General features: G+C 42.1%; 1 long non-coding RNA gene across 1 annotated transcript in view; it reads right to left on the reverse strand.

Annotated features, from left to right (window-relative positions):
* Window positions 1-232: 232 nt before the first annotated feature.
* Window positions 233-15,691, reverse strand: part of LOC310758420 — a 45,822-nt gene continuing 30,363 nt past the window's right edge. The window contains exon 3 of the long non-coding RNA XR_014545765.1: window positions 233-732. This is a non-coding gene — a long non-coding RNA (uncharacterized lncRNA). The remainder of the gene's footprint in view (window positions 733-15,691) is intronic.

Here is a 15,691-nt window from a genome sequence, read left to right on the forward strand (position 1 = left end):
AGTTATTGACGTTTTTGTGCAGCTACACAATTTCAGATAATTGTCCAAATCTTAAAAGAATATATTAAGAAGAAAATAATAATATTAATTTTTGTGGAAGCCACCATCCCTATTCGCAATTTCTGATGACACGCTGGGGTGGGGTGGGGTGGGTGGGAAGGCAACTCGACTGGGCTGCCACCATGGGAACATCAATTTCTGTTTAAATTATAACAATTGATTATTTCAATGAAATTATGAAATTAGCATGTGTCAATGTTATGCACATATGTTATGCAGTGCTTCTTTTCAGCCGGAACTCACCTGAACTCAGTGGGCACCACTGTCATTATAAAAGAACAAGGGAAGTGTACATGGTGAGTTCTGGCACCTCTTTTTCTAGAAAAATAGCACTGGCAATGCACATTGCTGTCTTCGATCTCATGGTCACTGCAGAATGTTATGTGGGGAATCTAAGACGACGGCCACCTCACACGCGCTAGAAAGGCTTGATACGTATGATGCGCTGCAGAAGGAAAGCACGGCTAACTGAAGGAGCTGCTGCAGCTGAAACTACTCCCTCCTTTTATTCAAGTTCATTCTTTCCTCATTTCTGTGCTTTACATCCAAGGAACCCAAATTCCTGGCAGGCTCTGTTTTTCATATTTCAGCACCATTGAGATGGCTTGGCATAAGAAAGCAGTTCAGCCCAGTAGCTGGGCTTTTCACAAGGTTAAACAGCACAGCCATGACCTATAACAAAAGGGAACAAAGATATCAAATATTTGACTTGTATTGTAATTCTTCGCAGGCTGCTCCCATTAATCAGCAGAGATATCACCAGGCATTCAAAGGGACTTGGATAAGCACAGATTATTTGAAATCAAAGTATTGTGTAAAACACTTACAAATATATGAATGGCACAGGAAGCCACGCAGGACCTTGTTTATTGAAAAGGTGGCCCGAGCTCAGCGAGATGCGATCGAGGCAGCCCCAATTATTTATCCACATGGTTTCCTTTCTGGCAGGTTAGATCCTTTTATTTTTTTTAATGAATTGGACCATACAGGTGAGGGGAACTAATAGTGGAAGTGGATGGAGCTGGAGAAGAAATAGCTTGTCCCAACAGCATGCAGTGGGGTAAGGGGGGAGAGGGCAGTAGCCATGGCAAGGCGTGGTGTGATGGAGCCACAGTGCTGCTCTCCTGATATTCGCATTGCTGCTGCTTACCTGGACAGAGCTGAGCTGGGGTAATGGTGAGGTTGTGGCTGTGAGGCTTCAGTGGCAGGCATGCTGGATTGGCTGGTGGCAGTTCCACTGGTGTAGCTGCAGGACCCCATCTCACAACAGCCCAGCCCCTGTCCAGGTGAGCTGCAGTGTTGGAAGGCTGGCTCCACCCCATATTGTGGGGGTGGGGAGAGAAGAGCAGGGTTTAATTCCCCTCTCATGTGCCATCCTTTTTATGTGAAAAACAATCCAACCTCCATTCCCCACTTCATCTGTGAATGGAGCAGATCAAATACACAGGTCTCCTCTTTGGCCCAAAGTGATTTGTAGTTGGAGATCTTTCTCACAGAGCCTCTCAATCTGTCACATAGGAAACTGGGGACACACCTGTGTGCTGTTCTCATCTAGGGATGGAGGGGAAATTCGATTCAGTTCCCTTTTAGAGACAAACCCTCCAATTTCTGAAAGAATGTGCGAAGCAAAACACAACTTCTCCAAATTCTGCAATGCTCCAAATTCTCCAGCTAAATAATGTATACTGGGGTAAAGTGTGTGTAGAAATGCATACATACGTGATAGTACACTAAAATGAACTATATCGGACAAAATTGCTTTGCACTGAATGTGCGTGAGTTTTAAAATTCGAATACCGTAGCTGCTGCTGAGGTGTGTGGGATAGTTATTAGGAGAACAGCAGACAGGGATGGGGCGCTTAACCCTTCCCTCCTGCTGTGGCCCTGACCAATATCACTCATCTGAAGCAGCTATTTGCACTGGGAAGAAATTCCCTCTTGAGACCGAAGACACAAAGAAGGAATAAAGATGTGCAAAGATCTAGCAACCGTCACAGCATCAGAATAGTCATCACTTCACTCCAGTGAACAACATATATTTTTTCATCCATTGTACTGCATATACCGTGCATGGTGTCCATGCAGATCTGAGCCCCAGGCTTATTACTCATCTACTCTTTGCACCTGTTGTTGGAATATGCGAAAAACTAATTTGAAACCAAAGGCAACCCAGCTCCATGGAATCCCACTGGCAGGAATCCAATTTGTTGGCCTGATGGCAGACTCCAGATTCAGAGGAATGTTTGAAAGGCAGGGATATGTGTTGACAACACTGCTTGATCTTCATGTCAAGAGTCGAATTAACACCATACTTCCACCCCAAGCAAGCATAGATCACTCATTGGATGTTGTCATAAATAAAGCTCTAGGGGCTGTGACATTGTTTTCTGAGTGCCTCTGCCCCTTTCTACTATGTTGTTCAAAGGCACCTGCTAACACATAATTGCCTCTCCTAACAATAGTGAACAAGAGATGCCTCAAGTAATTCGGTTCTGGATCCTGTTACACAATTGTATCCTTACTGGTCGGTCAACCGTAAGAGACATTTGATTGACTGACATAAATTTATCCGCATTAAATGTCTGAATGTATTCCACAGGAATTAAAACTTGCTTCAGTTCTGTCCAAAGGGAAAACAGGGAAAGGAATCAAAATGCTCTTGCTACATAAGTGTGGCACTAGGATTTTCGTCTAATATGGGCCCTCTGTGAAACCTATTTAATTAGTTTTGACTGGAACTGCCATGTTTAGTCAGTAATTGACATCAAATAGGTGGTGTTTTACTTAACTATCCCCCCCATAGATTTTTCAGTTATTTTCAATTGCAGATGGGTGATGCCAGCTTAACCCAAACATTCACTCCTGTGTATAAGAGAACAAAGGATGCCATTTCTAAAAACAACGCATGTTGTGTCCATTATCTAATCACAATCATTTGGCTCCTTAGAAGTGCCAGCAGAAAATGGTTCGTGGGAGCTGATTCCAGCACTCATCTTCTCCCTTACATCCCAAATCCTTTCTAAAAGCTACTCCAGAGGATCAGGAAACCCACCTGAATGGAGCAGGCTGAACACTGCTGAAAATCAAGTGAGTGGGAATTCTAGTCATGGAAGGTGTCCCTTTCCTGATATTTGGTGCCCCTCTTCCAGCTGTTTTCACTTCAGCTGGCCCCCTTCTGGAGGATCTTCAATGTCCAAGACAAATTCTTTCAGGGGCAGAAGGTGGGTCGCCTTCTGCTGGCATTTTTCAAAGATAGGGTTGGAGCAAGACTAAGCTACTTGCACTTAGTTCTCCTTCCCTCGCAGTGCAGTCACTACTAACTTTTCACATTCATTTCAATGGACTCCAAGGTCAACAAACTTAGTTTGGATGTTTTCCCCCCTTTAGAACCATTTCTTTTTTCCCCTCATGTGCAAATTTATACAGATTTAATTGATTAAATATTCAGTTAAAAATGACTAAGGTTTCTTTCTTTAACCGACAGTCCAAGCCTAATTGTCTCTCACGGCGTGCTGTGCTTGTAGGCAGATATTCAAACCACCACAATCCCACTCTCAATTTTCCATTGCCTTTGTAGGAAGATGTGAGTCAGAGACAGTTTGACCATGGTGAACTCTTAACTATTTTCTGCCTCATGAGGGGATATGTATATGCTATGACAGTCAAAAGCAATTTAGAGCAGAAATTGAATGTAGATCAACTGACATGAACAAGCTGATTTGTTGGCACCTGGAGCACTGAACTATTTGCTTGTGTTATTTCAAACAGGTTCACCCACAAGAAATATATGGGATCTAACCAGAGGTAAAATTAGATTTTACTCATCTGAGGTTTCCAACCATGCAAACAGCTGTTTGGGTCATTTCAGCACGGCTGGTTATAATTCATAACACTGGATATGCAAAATGGGAGAATTTGAGGATTTATCCCCGTATTAGGGGAAGGGGATGCTTTAAAAGAAAGCTATAAAAGGATTGTAAGACCTCTGTTAAATGTTATATACATTCCTGATCAACGTGTCTCCCCTGCCAGGTAAGTATGTCCCCTTTAGAGGTTATGAGTGTTAAAAAAATCAATATGAGAAAGAATTGGATTACATATGGAAATTTGATTATTAAAGAAGGGGGGAAATGGAAAATGAAACCTTATGAAGAAGTGAAAGAGTCGGTATATGATTGGTTGCATTATTTCCAAATAAACGATATGTTTAAAAAAGATTTTAAAGAATATGGATATGCAGAGAAAGATTCTAAATTTCAAATAGAAATAATAAATAATGAATATAAAATCCTATCCAAAATGTATAAGATATTGTTGGAATGGCATACAAAGGATGAAGAAGTTAAACCAGTCATGATAAAATGGGCCAGAGATATTGGTCATAATATACAATTTAACGACTGGATAAAACTATGGAATGAAACTATTAAATTTACTGCATGTACTGCATTAAAGGAAAATGTTATGAAAATGATATACAGATGGTATATTACACCAGTAAAACTTGCAAAAATGTACAAAACATGTAAGAAGTGTTGGAAATGTAAAGAAAAAGATGGTACATTTTATCATATGTGATGGGAATGTAAGAAAGTGAAAAGCTTCTGGGAGTTGATATATAATGAGCTGAAAAAAATGTTGAAATATACATTTGTTAAGAAATCAGAGGCTTTTCTTCTAGGAATTGTTGGTAATGAAATAAATAGAAAGGACCACAAACTTTTCCAATATGCAGTAACAGCGGCAAGAATACTACTGGCCCAGAAATGGAAACAAGAACAAATACCAACGTTGGAGGAGTGGAGAATGAAGCTGATGGACTATGCAGAACTTGATAAACTGACCGGGAAGATCAGATATCTACGAGATCAAAAGTTCATTGAGGACTGGGGAAAATTAGTTGAATACTGGGAATGTATAAGTGATAATGGAATAACGCTAGTGGCATTTAGAGAAGCTCTGTAACAGCATAAGAAATATTGTAAAAAGGCAAAATAGAAGTGGGGGTAGGTATAAAGGCAATAGCAAAATTTGGAAATGTGTAATTAAAGAAGTTAGAATTTGGATGATTGGCAGAGAAGCCGAAGGAAGTCAAAAACGGAAAATTTAATAGAAATTGTAATGTATGAATGTATGGAAAATTAATAAAATATAATTTTAAAAAAATGTTATATACATTCCATCTGTTTAATAAGACTTATGAAAGAGATGACCCTCATGGTCCCTTGCAACTCTATAATTCTATGAACTGTCTTTTTAAACTGTTTTATACTTGTATTGCTTTTATTTTACCTGCGTTATATATTCTATTTCTTGATGTATGCCAGATTGATAACTTTTTTTATAGAGTAGTAGCGTATAATTTTTCCTAAAAAATACGTAAGCTAGATTGCTCATTTTTGTTTATTTTTTATCCACAGTGACTTTTGGTCTGGAGGGAGATAAATTTGAACAATTTAAATCATTCCTGGGGGAGGGGCAGAAATATTTTAAGAACGCCCTCCTTTCTTTCCTGTCCACAATTCCCATATTTTTACAGGTGGCACAAAAATAAAAAGAAGAGGAGTGGGATGATACTGTCACATCCCGGGGGCAGCACATCCTGTGTTCAGAGGTTTCGCCTCTTCCAACACCACAATTAGACCTACTTACAATGGTAAGTGTTCTGATGACGGCAAAGGACGTGTTGATAGGATGCATCCTTACCAAAAGGGATATTGGTAAAATGAACTGGAAGAGGCGGATAATTGAAGTTTGAGTCATATCACATGTCAAAGTCACTAGTTACAAGAGATTATACCTTTGACCAGAGATAATGGCTAAATTCTGGTGACTAATCTGGAAAGGGCTGTGTATTTTCTAGTGCGTTTCTTTAGTTATTTGATACGTTTGTCCTTTTGAGCATGGAGCGAAAACAAGGAACTTTGTGATTCAGGGTGAAATCCCCTGGTTCCTGAAGATATGTCCTGGGGGCTGCCTGTGGGAGAAGGAGATCTGTGTGGGGAGGAGGTGGTCTGCCTTTGCAAGCATCCCTGTTGCAAGCACAGAAATATGGTGGTTAGCACATTCAAGCTACATCTGCAGAACCTATCAGCTGGGATGGGTCCACTTCTTTGGTTCCTCTGATGTTGTCAGGCTGCTGCCAGTGACTCCTGGCCGGTTGCCGGGGAATGTACAAAGACAAGGAAAAGTTTCTTACCGTTCACTTTTTATTCAGTATTTACAGAGAGAGGCTCTAGGACCCAGCCTCTTGGATAATGGCATTGTCCCAAGTGAATCTCCACCCCCTGGTCTCTCCCACTTCCTCATTCGTCAATCTCATCGTCTCTCCTATGGATGCTGCTACATGCCCTCTGTCTTTGAGCTCTTTGCTCTCCTATTTTCAAGGCTCGCTGGGTTCTGAGGGGTGGGTGGGTCTGGAATGCTTTCTAAAGACACTGTGTCCATCAGCTGTCACTCCCCTGGTGCTTCCTCCTCCTCATCTCCCATTATTCCCCAAATTTCCCCCTCATCTGCCTCTGAGCTGTGACCTCCCTCAAACCCCTGTTGTAAATCTAAACTGTCTTCCTCTTCCTCCTCCCTGGAAGGGTCAAGCTGGGAAGGCGGTCTCCACCATTCCTCCTTTGCCCAGTCCTTGGAAGATGTCCAAACATCTGGGGTTACTGTACCTTAGCACTGGGTGCATGCACACACATTGCAAGAGAACATCCATTCTTCCTTAAGGTTGGGTATCAAACATGGATAGAGGCAGACAAGCAGGTTGCAGACTTACAGGCTAGACAGAGTGAGACCAAGTTAGAAATTAGAAATAGAGCAGGGCTGAATAAACTGAGGCTCTTCAGATGTTGCTGAACTACATCTTCCACCATCGTTCACCATTAGCTATGCTGTCTGGAGCTTATGGAGGATCATAGGTTCCCCACTCCTGAAATATAGGGTGGATATCATTCTCCCAACAGTGTTGTTGTTGTTGTTTAGTCGTGTCCGACTCTTCGTGACCCCATGGACCAGAGCACACCAGGCACTCCTGTCTTCCACCGCCTCCTACAGTTTGCTCAAACTCATGCTGGTAGCTTCAAGAACACTGTCTAACCATCTCGCCCTCTGTCGTCCCCTTCATTACCATAATGAGGGAAAGATGTCTGCCTATTGCTCAATAGCATCAAATTGGACCTTCAGAATCACATGACTTTTCCAGGCCAGGAGGACCATGGACTACTTGGAAATAGCCTCCATTTTCTCCTTTGGGGAATGGCTGCCTGGTCAACAGGGCTCCTGACATTTATGTGCATCTTCGCATGTACTAGTGGCAGGAATGTGTGTTAGCACAGCTTGGAGCAAACACTGTGGGTTAAAATAATATGACTTTGTTCTTTCTGCTCTACTGCTTTCTCCCATCATTTGGCGACGTTTAAAGGGAACAAGCTCCTGTTATTAAAATAGCTCTTGCCAGCCTCACTTGGTCTATTTCAGGGGCTGGTTCGTTCTGACATATATAGGATACAGTGTCCTTGTAGAAACCGCAGCCACAAGAAGCAATCATTCAAAGTAAAACAAATTCCCGCGGAACCTAGAGCAATTCCTTTACACCACGTTCCCTCGCACTCCTTAAAATAAATTGTGGCTATTGTTTTCCTTTGGCTTCCTCTGCTCATTGGGTTTGGTGTGTTTGTGTTTAGTGGTGAGACTGCTGACAGTACTGCAGTGGCATCATGGACCCCTGACCTACTAGAGTTATATATCTGGAGTAACCGTGAGAATAAAAATAAGCCATGTGTGGCTGCTTTGATTCTAGAGCTGGAAGGAAGAACCAGACTCCATCTTCCATCAGTCCCAGCCCAGTATAGGCAATGGTCGGGGATGAGTTGCAGTATGACAAGTTCTCCATCCCTGCTCTAGAGGGATCCCTAATGTAAATGAGTCTGGATCCAGCCTGAAATCAATGGACATGATCCTTGAACTGGTGCACCAGTTGCCTGCAAAATATCACTGGCTAGGGCAGTGGCCACATGAAAATAACACAGGGAAGACATAAGGCAGTAGTTCACTAATGGAATTAATGGAATGAATATTTGCCTTATTTTTGGATACAAATCCTCTGGCCTAGATGTTCAGGGAGGTGGGTGGTGAAGGCACACCAAGTACTGTCTCCTTTTCTTCAGTTGTACAGTGGTACCTCGGGGTACATACGCTTCGGGTTACAAACTCCGCTAACCCAGAAATAGTACCTCGGGTTAAGAACTTTGCTTCAGGATGAGAACAGAAATCGCGTGGCGGCAGTGCGGCAGCAGCAGGAGGCCCCATTAGCTAAAGTGGTGCTTCAGGTTAAGAACAGTTTCAGGTTAAGAATGGACCTCCGGAACAAATTAAGTACGTAACCAGAGGTACCACTGTATTGTGAATTGTGGCCTGAAAACAGGAAAGCAACAGAGCGATCCAATCCAACCCATCTCCTACCCCCGAATATGCTGTGCTGGAGTGTGTTTGGATGTGGTGAAGGCATTCCTCCACCAGGCCCTGCTGGGGTTGCCTGCTGCCACCATGGAGGTCCACACCATGCCTGTCAAAAGTGTGGGCAGAAGCTACCACCAGCATACTCCTGCCAGCAATAAGAGACAGGCTATTTCTGGGTGGAGAAGGGCAGAGCTGGGCTTGCCAAACACCTTATGGAACTTAAGTCAGTCCAGCTACTTGTGACAGACTTGATTTGGGATTGTTTGCAAAAATAGGAGAGACCCACTCCCATGGGGCCTGCTCAGCTCAGTTGCTCCCAGCTGGGAGTTAGGTTTCCTCCTTTAGTCTGATGCTGACTTCTGTTTCCCCAGCCCCCTCCAGCTGCTTTTTCATGATTTTATGCTTTATTTTATTTTTATTTTTAAAAATATACTTATTTATTATACACAACCCAAGCAACTCTGTTATGCGGTGGGGCATACAAATGTCACAAACAAAGCTAAGGAGATAGTTATGAGCAAAAATCAAAACTGCAGAGAGGTGCTTGGTGGGAGTTCTGAGGAAAGTCAGTTGCAAATTGTCGGCAAGTTTTGCAACAGAACCTCTTTGTTTCCTAGCAACATAGACGATTTTTCCGTACAGAGCAAGATATTTAAGAAATGACTATACAGGTGCGTGAAATGGTTTGGCAGGTCACGGAGGGCATGCACTTGGGTGCGTGAGAGTCTTTTTCAGAATTTACGACATGTACCGATTTGACATTTAATTGAGCATTTGGCCCCAGTCATGAGAAAACAGTAGGATGGGCTTGGAAAACAACAGTTTATCCACCTTAACAGGAAAAGGCAAAGTGAAGGCAAGTATTGGGAAACCTGAGAGTTGCCGATAACTTTTTTTGTTCTTTGACTGAAGTATATCTGTAGTTTTAAATCAGCCTGTGGAACATTGTGCCTGATGGGACTGCGTCTTTGAATTGTGCTGCTGTTGCTTGCTTATCTGGCTGGAGAGAGGTGTGTTTAGAACCCTTTGACTTCTACTTGAGTTTCCACTGAAATGAGGCTGCATTTTAATGTTTTAATGTTGTATTTCAATCTTGTTTTTTAAGTAGTATTTCAATTAATTGTTTTTATATCTGGTGTTAGCCGCCCTGAGCCTGGTCTTGGTTGGGGAGGGCAGGGTATAAATATTATTATTATTATTATTATTATTATTATTATTATTATTATTATACATGGCTGGCATGTAACCTACTGTACAGAGGTAAAGGTAACATCTCTTCCTCCACCCATTATTTGCCTCTGGCCCCATAGTCTACTGGCATTCAGCCCTCAGGCTGAAAATGGTGCCCAATCCCTGCCCTAGTTGCCTTATAGCCCTTTAACTGGAGATGTCAAGGACTAAACCTTGGATCTTTGACCCTCAGCTCTGATCAATAAGCAGATGTCTCTTTATCCATGACCACATGCACGCCTAGGAAATGACGGCTGAAGTTGACGTCCTGCTAAGGCCATGCTGCTTAATGTTTGTCAGCCAAGCAGCTACGTGCAGGTTATCATGCAATCCTCAAAATGGAAGGAAATGTCATCTCCTGTGAGGAGGTCAGGAGGGGAAAGGTTTCTAGAACGGAGGGTGTGGCTTTGAGGCAGGTTTGAGCAAAGGCATCTCCAGTCTTAGTAGGTCTCACAGTGTCAGTTGGCAAATCCTTTGATTGCCTAGGGTTGATTTTGAATTCTAAGGAACTTGCTAGAATTATATCCAATTTTATACCATGACTCACACTGTGGGGCCAAGGCAACTAACTGATTAGGGCGTCATAAATCACCCAGTACCCTACACCTAGTAAGGGTCCGAACAATATAATCCTTAGAATCAGAGGGAGGTTTCTCATCTATGAGAGGCACAATTTACTACTATTGTATAAAGTCAGCCTCTGGAAGAAGTAAATTAAAGACACTTCCAAATTGTATTTATTTAAAGATAGATCAATAGATAGTGAATGCTTGCAGCATATTGGTGGGTACCTAAGGCCTACTTAGATTGAAGGCTTTTCCACACTGGAGTTTACTGTATGCTTGCAGCTGTTTGTGTTCCCATTTATTTTGGGTAGTCCACATGGCATTGCCCTTAAACAATACCAGCCTCAATGCTTTCCCTCTGTAAATTCAGGTTTATCCAATATGGGGTAAAACCAGTAAGCTGGGGAAGATTAGGCTCCACACCACTCCACTCAAGGCCACAGATAATTTGGTTTGATATTTTGGGTTGTGTGGGTCAGTTGTCACTTTTGGCTACTCCCTTTCCCATGTCCACTACCTCCTTCATGTTTTCATTTCTTTTCTGGCAATGCTCGTAACTATTTCTGGCTTGGTTCTAAATGGGGGAGCAATAGATCTATAGATCCCTCAGATTTGCTCTGTGGAATGCCCTCCCACCAGATGTCAAAGAGAACAACAACTATTAGACTTTTAGAAGACATCTGAAGGCAGCCCTGTTTAGGGAAACTTTTAATGTTTGATGCATTACTGTATTTTAATATTTTGTTGGAAGCCGCCCAGAGTGGCTGGGAAGGCCCGGCCAGATGGGCAGGGTATAAATAAATTGTTGTTGTTGTTGTTGTTGTTGTTGCTCAAAATCAGAAAATGCAGACATGTGCTGAGAATTTACAGTTGCCTGAATGTGTGCTTCTGTGCACCTTCTGGGTGGGGAATTCTTTTAAAAACAAGAAGGTACCTGTTGGCACTTAATCAGCATAGTAGAATTAACAACTTAAAAGGTAGGGACAAACAGAAAAGGGAACGCCTACTGATATGAATGGGAGAGACCAAAGTTGTTCCTCATACAAATTCAAGTATACTTTGGTGTGGATTACTCCAGTCTAATTCAACAGGAGGGGAAGTGGATTAACAGCTGAATAAGGCTCAAATGTGACAAGCTGCTAGTTTTCCTGGAGGTGGTAAATGTGCATGTGCATTAGACCACTTCAGATGGAATGTGGAAAGTCTTAGAACTGAATGATGAGTCTTAAACATTTTTTTAAAAAAATCTGAACTCCAGAAACAAATATGTCTGGATCAGGTTAGTATTAGGTATTAGACTAGAATACTTCTCACTGACATTCTAGCACATTTCAAGCACGTGACATTTCAAGCACGTGAGCTCTCCACTCCCTGAGGTTAGCCCCTCAGTAACAACTATGCCTTATATTGGTGCTTAGACTGGAGAAGTTGAAATGGTTTTGAGAGAGCTGTTGCTAACCATGATGTGCACACGCATTTCTTTTGTTGCCTATGGCTAAAAAGAGTTTGAATGCTTTCTGAGCACTGCAAAGCCACAGAGCCTCTTCACCAAACACAATAGTGGGATGAGTGTACACACTGCAATCAGTGTCTTCTCCTCAAATGGCAATCAGCTTCCTAACCTGAACTCTCTTTCCATTTACAGCCTTTCTCCATTTCCAGGAGTCCACAACTGGATTGTCTCAATACTATTGCTCTTTTGTGATCTCTCAACTTTGCCAGTGTTCTAAAATGTCAAAGATCTGGTTTTTTAAAAAGAGCGTTTTGGCAGTTTGGTAGGTGAAATAATTGTTTATTTCAGTGTAGGAGAAAATACTCATCCTTCATTATAAAAGCAAACCACATGGCAAATGTCAACAGGATAAGACCCAAAATGCAGCTACTGGGAAACAAGAGGGAGGCACCTGTATACTGGGGTTTCCCTAGGGATTGCATAAGTATAGAAAACCCCCTTTTAAATACCCTCAGGGTGCACACACCCAATTTTCAAATGTGGACTGAACACACTAGTTGCAGATTTTTGAGTGGCAGATGCAGTGCTGGTTGGCTGGGTGCTGCCACTCACCTGATCTCCCATCACCCACATCCTAGCGGTAGCAGCAGAGTACTGAGGCAGTGTTGAGGTTGGTGCAGTGGAAATGCAGTGGTGGAGTCAATCTGTCCTCCCGCCAATGTGTTTGCACCACACCAACCTCACTGTTGTGTCCTCTACCTTGAAAGCAGCAGTGACCTGGGCAACAAGAAGTCGGGTGAGTGCTGCAACTCTGCAAACTGTTACTGACCAGATGGAAAAGAAAGATGAAAAATGTGGAGAAACAGAATGGAGTATCCTGGAGAAAGATATGACTGGCTGGCCACGACCCTAAATAAGAGCATTCCTGCTAGACAGTGAGGATGCAAACCCATATTTTGTAGTAGGTTATACTTGTTGAAGTTACTGTTTAGAACCTTGGTCACAGTCCACCAGAGCAATCTCCTGGGCATGCCTCACTGAAATGAACAGGAGCTGCTCCTGTTCTTTTGTAGATGGGATCACTTAAGAGAAGTTCCTGGTGGATCAGACCTCTTTTGTGCTTGCTATCGGATCCAGTGGATGTGGTTCATTCATTTGGATTGTTCCGTGATTCATTTGAACCCCATGTTCTCTGAAGAAGAAATAAATGAACCATTTAAGTCTCCTAAATCTTGTAAGTTTACAATTTTGAAGTGCATAAAGGACACAGCAGCATACAAATGATTACCTAAGAACTTGGCAACACAGAAACCAATTAATGCAGTTAATGCGAACCCTTTGTTAACTGAATGCAGAACAATTGCATCTATTTTTCTCTGCTGAATGTTGGAGAGCATGCAATAATGATCCCATTCAAAGGCCCCTTGGTATCTTAAAAATGCATGGTAGATGCCCTGTTAAACCAGGTGGGACACACACGCAGCTAAAACATGTAAATTATTTCTGGCATGATCCTAGTCTATAGTGTTATTGTTGAATGTTGTCTGTATTAATTGGAAGATGTGGTGCTTGGATTGTCAAAGACAATAAACCCAACCCAGGGTGAAGGCACTAATAAAACAACTGTAACTCTCCATCACAAAAGCCAGCGAAAATGAATGAGAAGAATAAAACATAATATTTTTGGAACGTTACACATGCCAAGCAATGGAAAATGTGGGTGGGCTTAGGCCATCACCATCAATACACAGGATACAATGGCTTTGTGGAAACTACCAGTTCCCAAAACCTCCAGTCACCACTCCAAATTACAGCGTGCAACTTTTTCGTCCTTTCATACCACCCCCAGGAGATTTTCCATGACGGAAACGTGTTGGAATGTGTGAAGCACCCCTGAGTGGTAAGTAGATGTAGGATTTCCACTTGGTCAGTTTTTAACCAATCTGGCCTTTTGCAGTTTGGGGTGTGTGTATTTGTGTGTGTGTGTGTAATGCAAATGTATCTCTCTCCTGGCTTGTTACTTGCCATGCATTTCTCCATTCTCCTGCCAGGATCTAAAGATACCTCTGATCAGAGGTTACATTCCCATCTTGCAGTTAATGCCATCTATGCGTCTTTTGTTTCTTAAAAGAAAATAAAAATAAACATTGCACTTGGACTAGAATCTGTTCTGTAAAAGGCTTCTCATTGTCTCTGAGTGTTTCAGAGGAGACATCTGTCTTCTGCCACAGCACAATACTGTGCTCTTAAAGTTGGCTCATCTTCTGACAGCTTCCTTTGTCTCCTTTTACCTTCTTTCTCCTGCTGTTTTGACTCCTGCTTCAGTGTTATATATCCTTCATCCTTTCATACTTGTTGTTATTTCCCCATTGCCAGGCAGCCATTGAAGTTGTTATTTCTTTGGTAAAAAAAAATGAGGTGCCAGTACTCATATCCCGATAAATTGTAAAATGCCTCTCCCATCCCTCCTTTCTCCTTGTGCCCCCACCCCACTGGTGGTTAGTAGTTTCTGTAAGTTGCTTTGAGACAGTTCCAAGAGTAAACTGACTACTTACAAATAGTAGTAGCAGCAGAAGAGTCAATGGACCTGGGGGGGGGGGCTGCTAGAAGGTCATGGAGGTGTGGCCAAGTTGCCCTGGTTTTCTTCTCATACTCCACCTTTGAAAAGATACTGTGGACAATTAAGTACTGCAGATGTACAAATTGTTATTTTGTTGTTTAGTCATTTAGTCGTGTCCGACTCTTCGTGACCCCATGGACCAGAGCACACCAGGCACTCCAGTCTTCCACTGCCTCCCGCAGTTTGGTCAAACTCATGTTCGTAGCTTCGAGAACATTGTCCACCCATCTCGTCCTCTGTCGTCCCCTTCTCCTTGTGCCCTCCATCTTTCCCAACATCAGGGTCTTTTCCAGGGAGTCTTCTCTTCTCATGAGGTGGCCAAAGTATTGGAGCCTCAGCTTCAAGATCTGTCCTCCCGGTGAGCACTCAGAGCTGATTTCTTTAAGAATGGATAGGTTTGATCTTCTTGCAGTTCATGGGACTCTCAAGAGTCTCCTCCAGCACCATAATTCAGAAGCATCAATTCTTCGGCGATCAGCCTTCTTTATGGTCCAGCTCTCACTTCCATACATCACTACTGGGAAAACCATAGCTTTAACTATACGGGCCACAAATACTTAGTACCAAACTAAACTGAAAAGCATCTTTGGAAGCCATCTTTTGAAATTTGCACTTTGTTGAATTTTGCACTACACTTGTCCAGCCAACTAATGTGTACAAAAAAATCATGTATTAGGAGAAAGTGTGGATGGGAGTGCATATATTAATGGAACTAAAATACAAAGTGCATTAAATCAGAGAATAGCTGCAAAAATGTGTATATTAGGAGAAATTAGCACTAAAATGCTGGTGAATTTTCATGAGGTTTTTATTTTATCTTAAAACAATTGCAAATTACTGTGGAAAAGTGGAGAACTGAATTTAGGGGGGAAACAGAATTGGAAATAATGAATTGGGAAAAATGAGAAATAGGGAGGACCATAGATGGAGAGGTAGATCTGCTCTGCCCTGTGGTTCCTGGGACAGCATGCTAGGGACCATAGGACTGTGTCCTAAGTTAAATTTAAAAATCCCAAACTTCCAATTAATACTTTTAAAATCATTTTTTATTATCTTGAAAAGAAATCTTTTGGGTATATGTTCAATTAGGTCTCAGCCTAGGTGTGACTAACTTTTTCTCATGATGCATTCCAAAGTGATACCATATACAGAGAGACATTCTTAATGGCTGGTTCACATTTTTTGATCCCCTTTCTTTGGAAATTCATTAGAGTTTGTGACTTTTATACTTTAATACTTATGTCCCCATTAACACTCATGCATATGTTTTGGGCAGATAATGTGTGAACAAATGTGAGTTTGTTGGGC

The sequence above is a fragment of the Podarcis filfolensis genome (assembly GCF_964270895.1).
Source record: "Podarcis filfolensis genome assembly, chromosome: 3".
Taxonomy (NCBI): Eukaryota; Metazoa; Chordata; class Lepidosauria; order Squamata; family Lacertidae; genus Podarcis; species Podarcis filfolensis.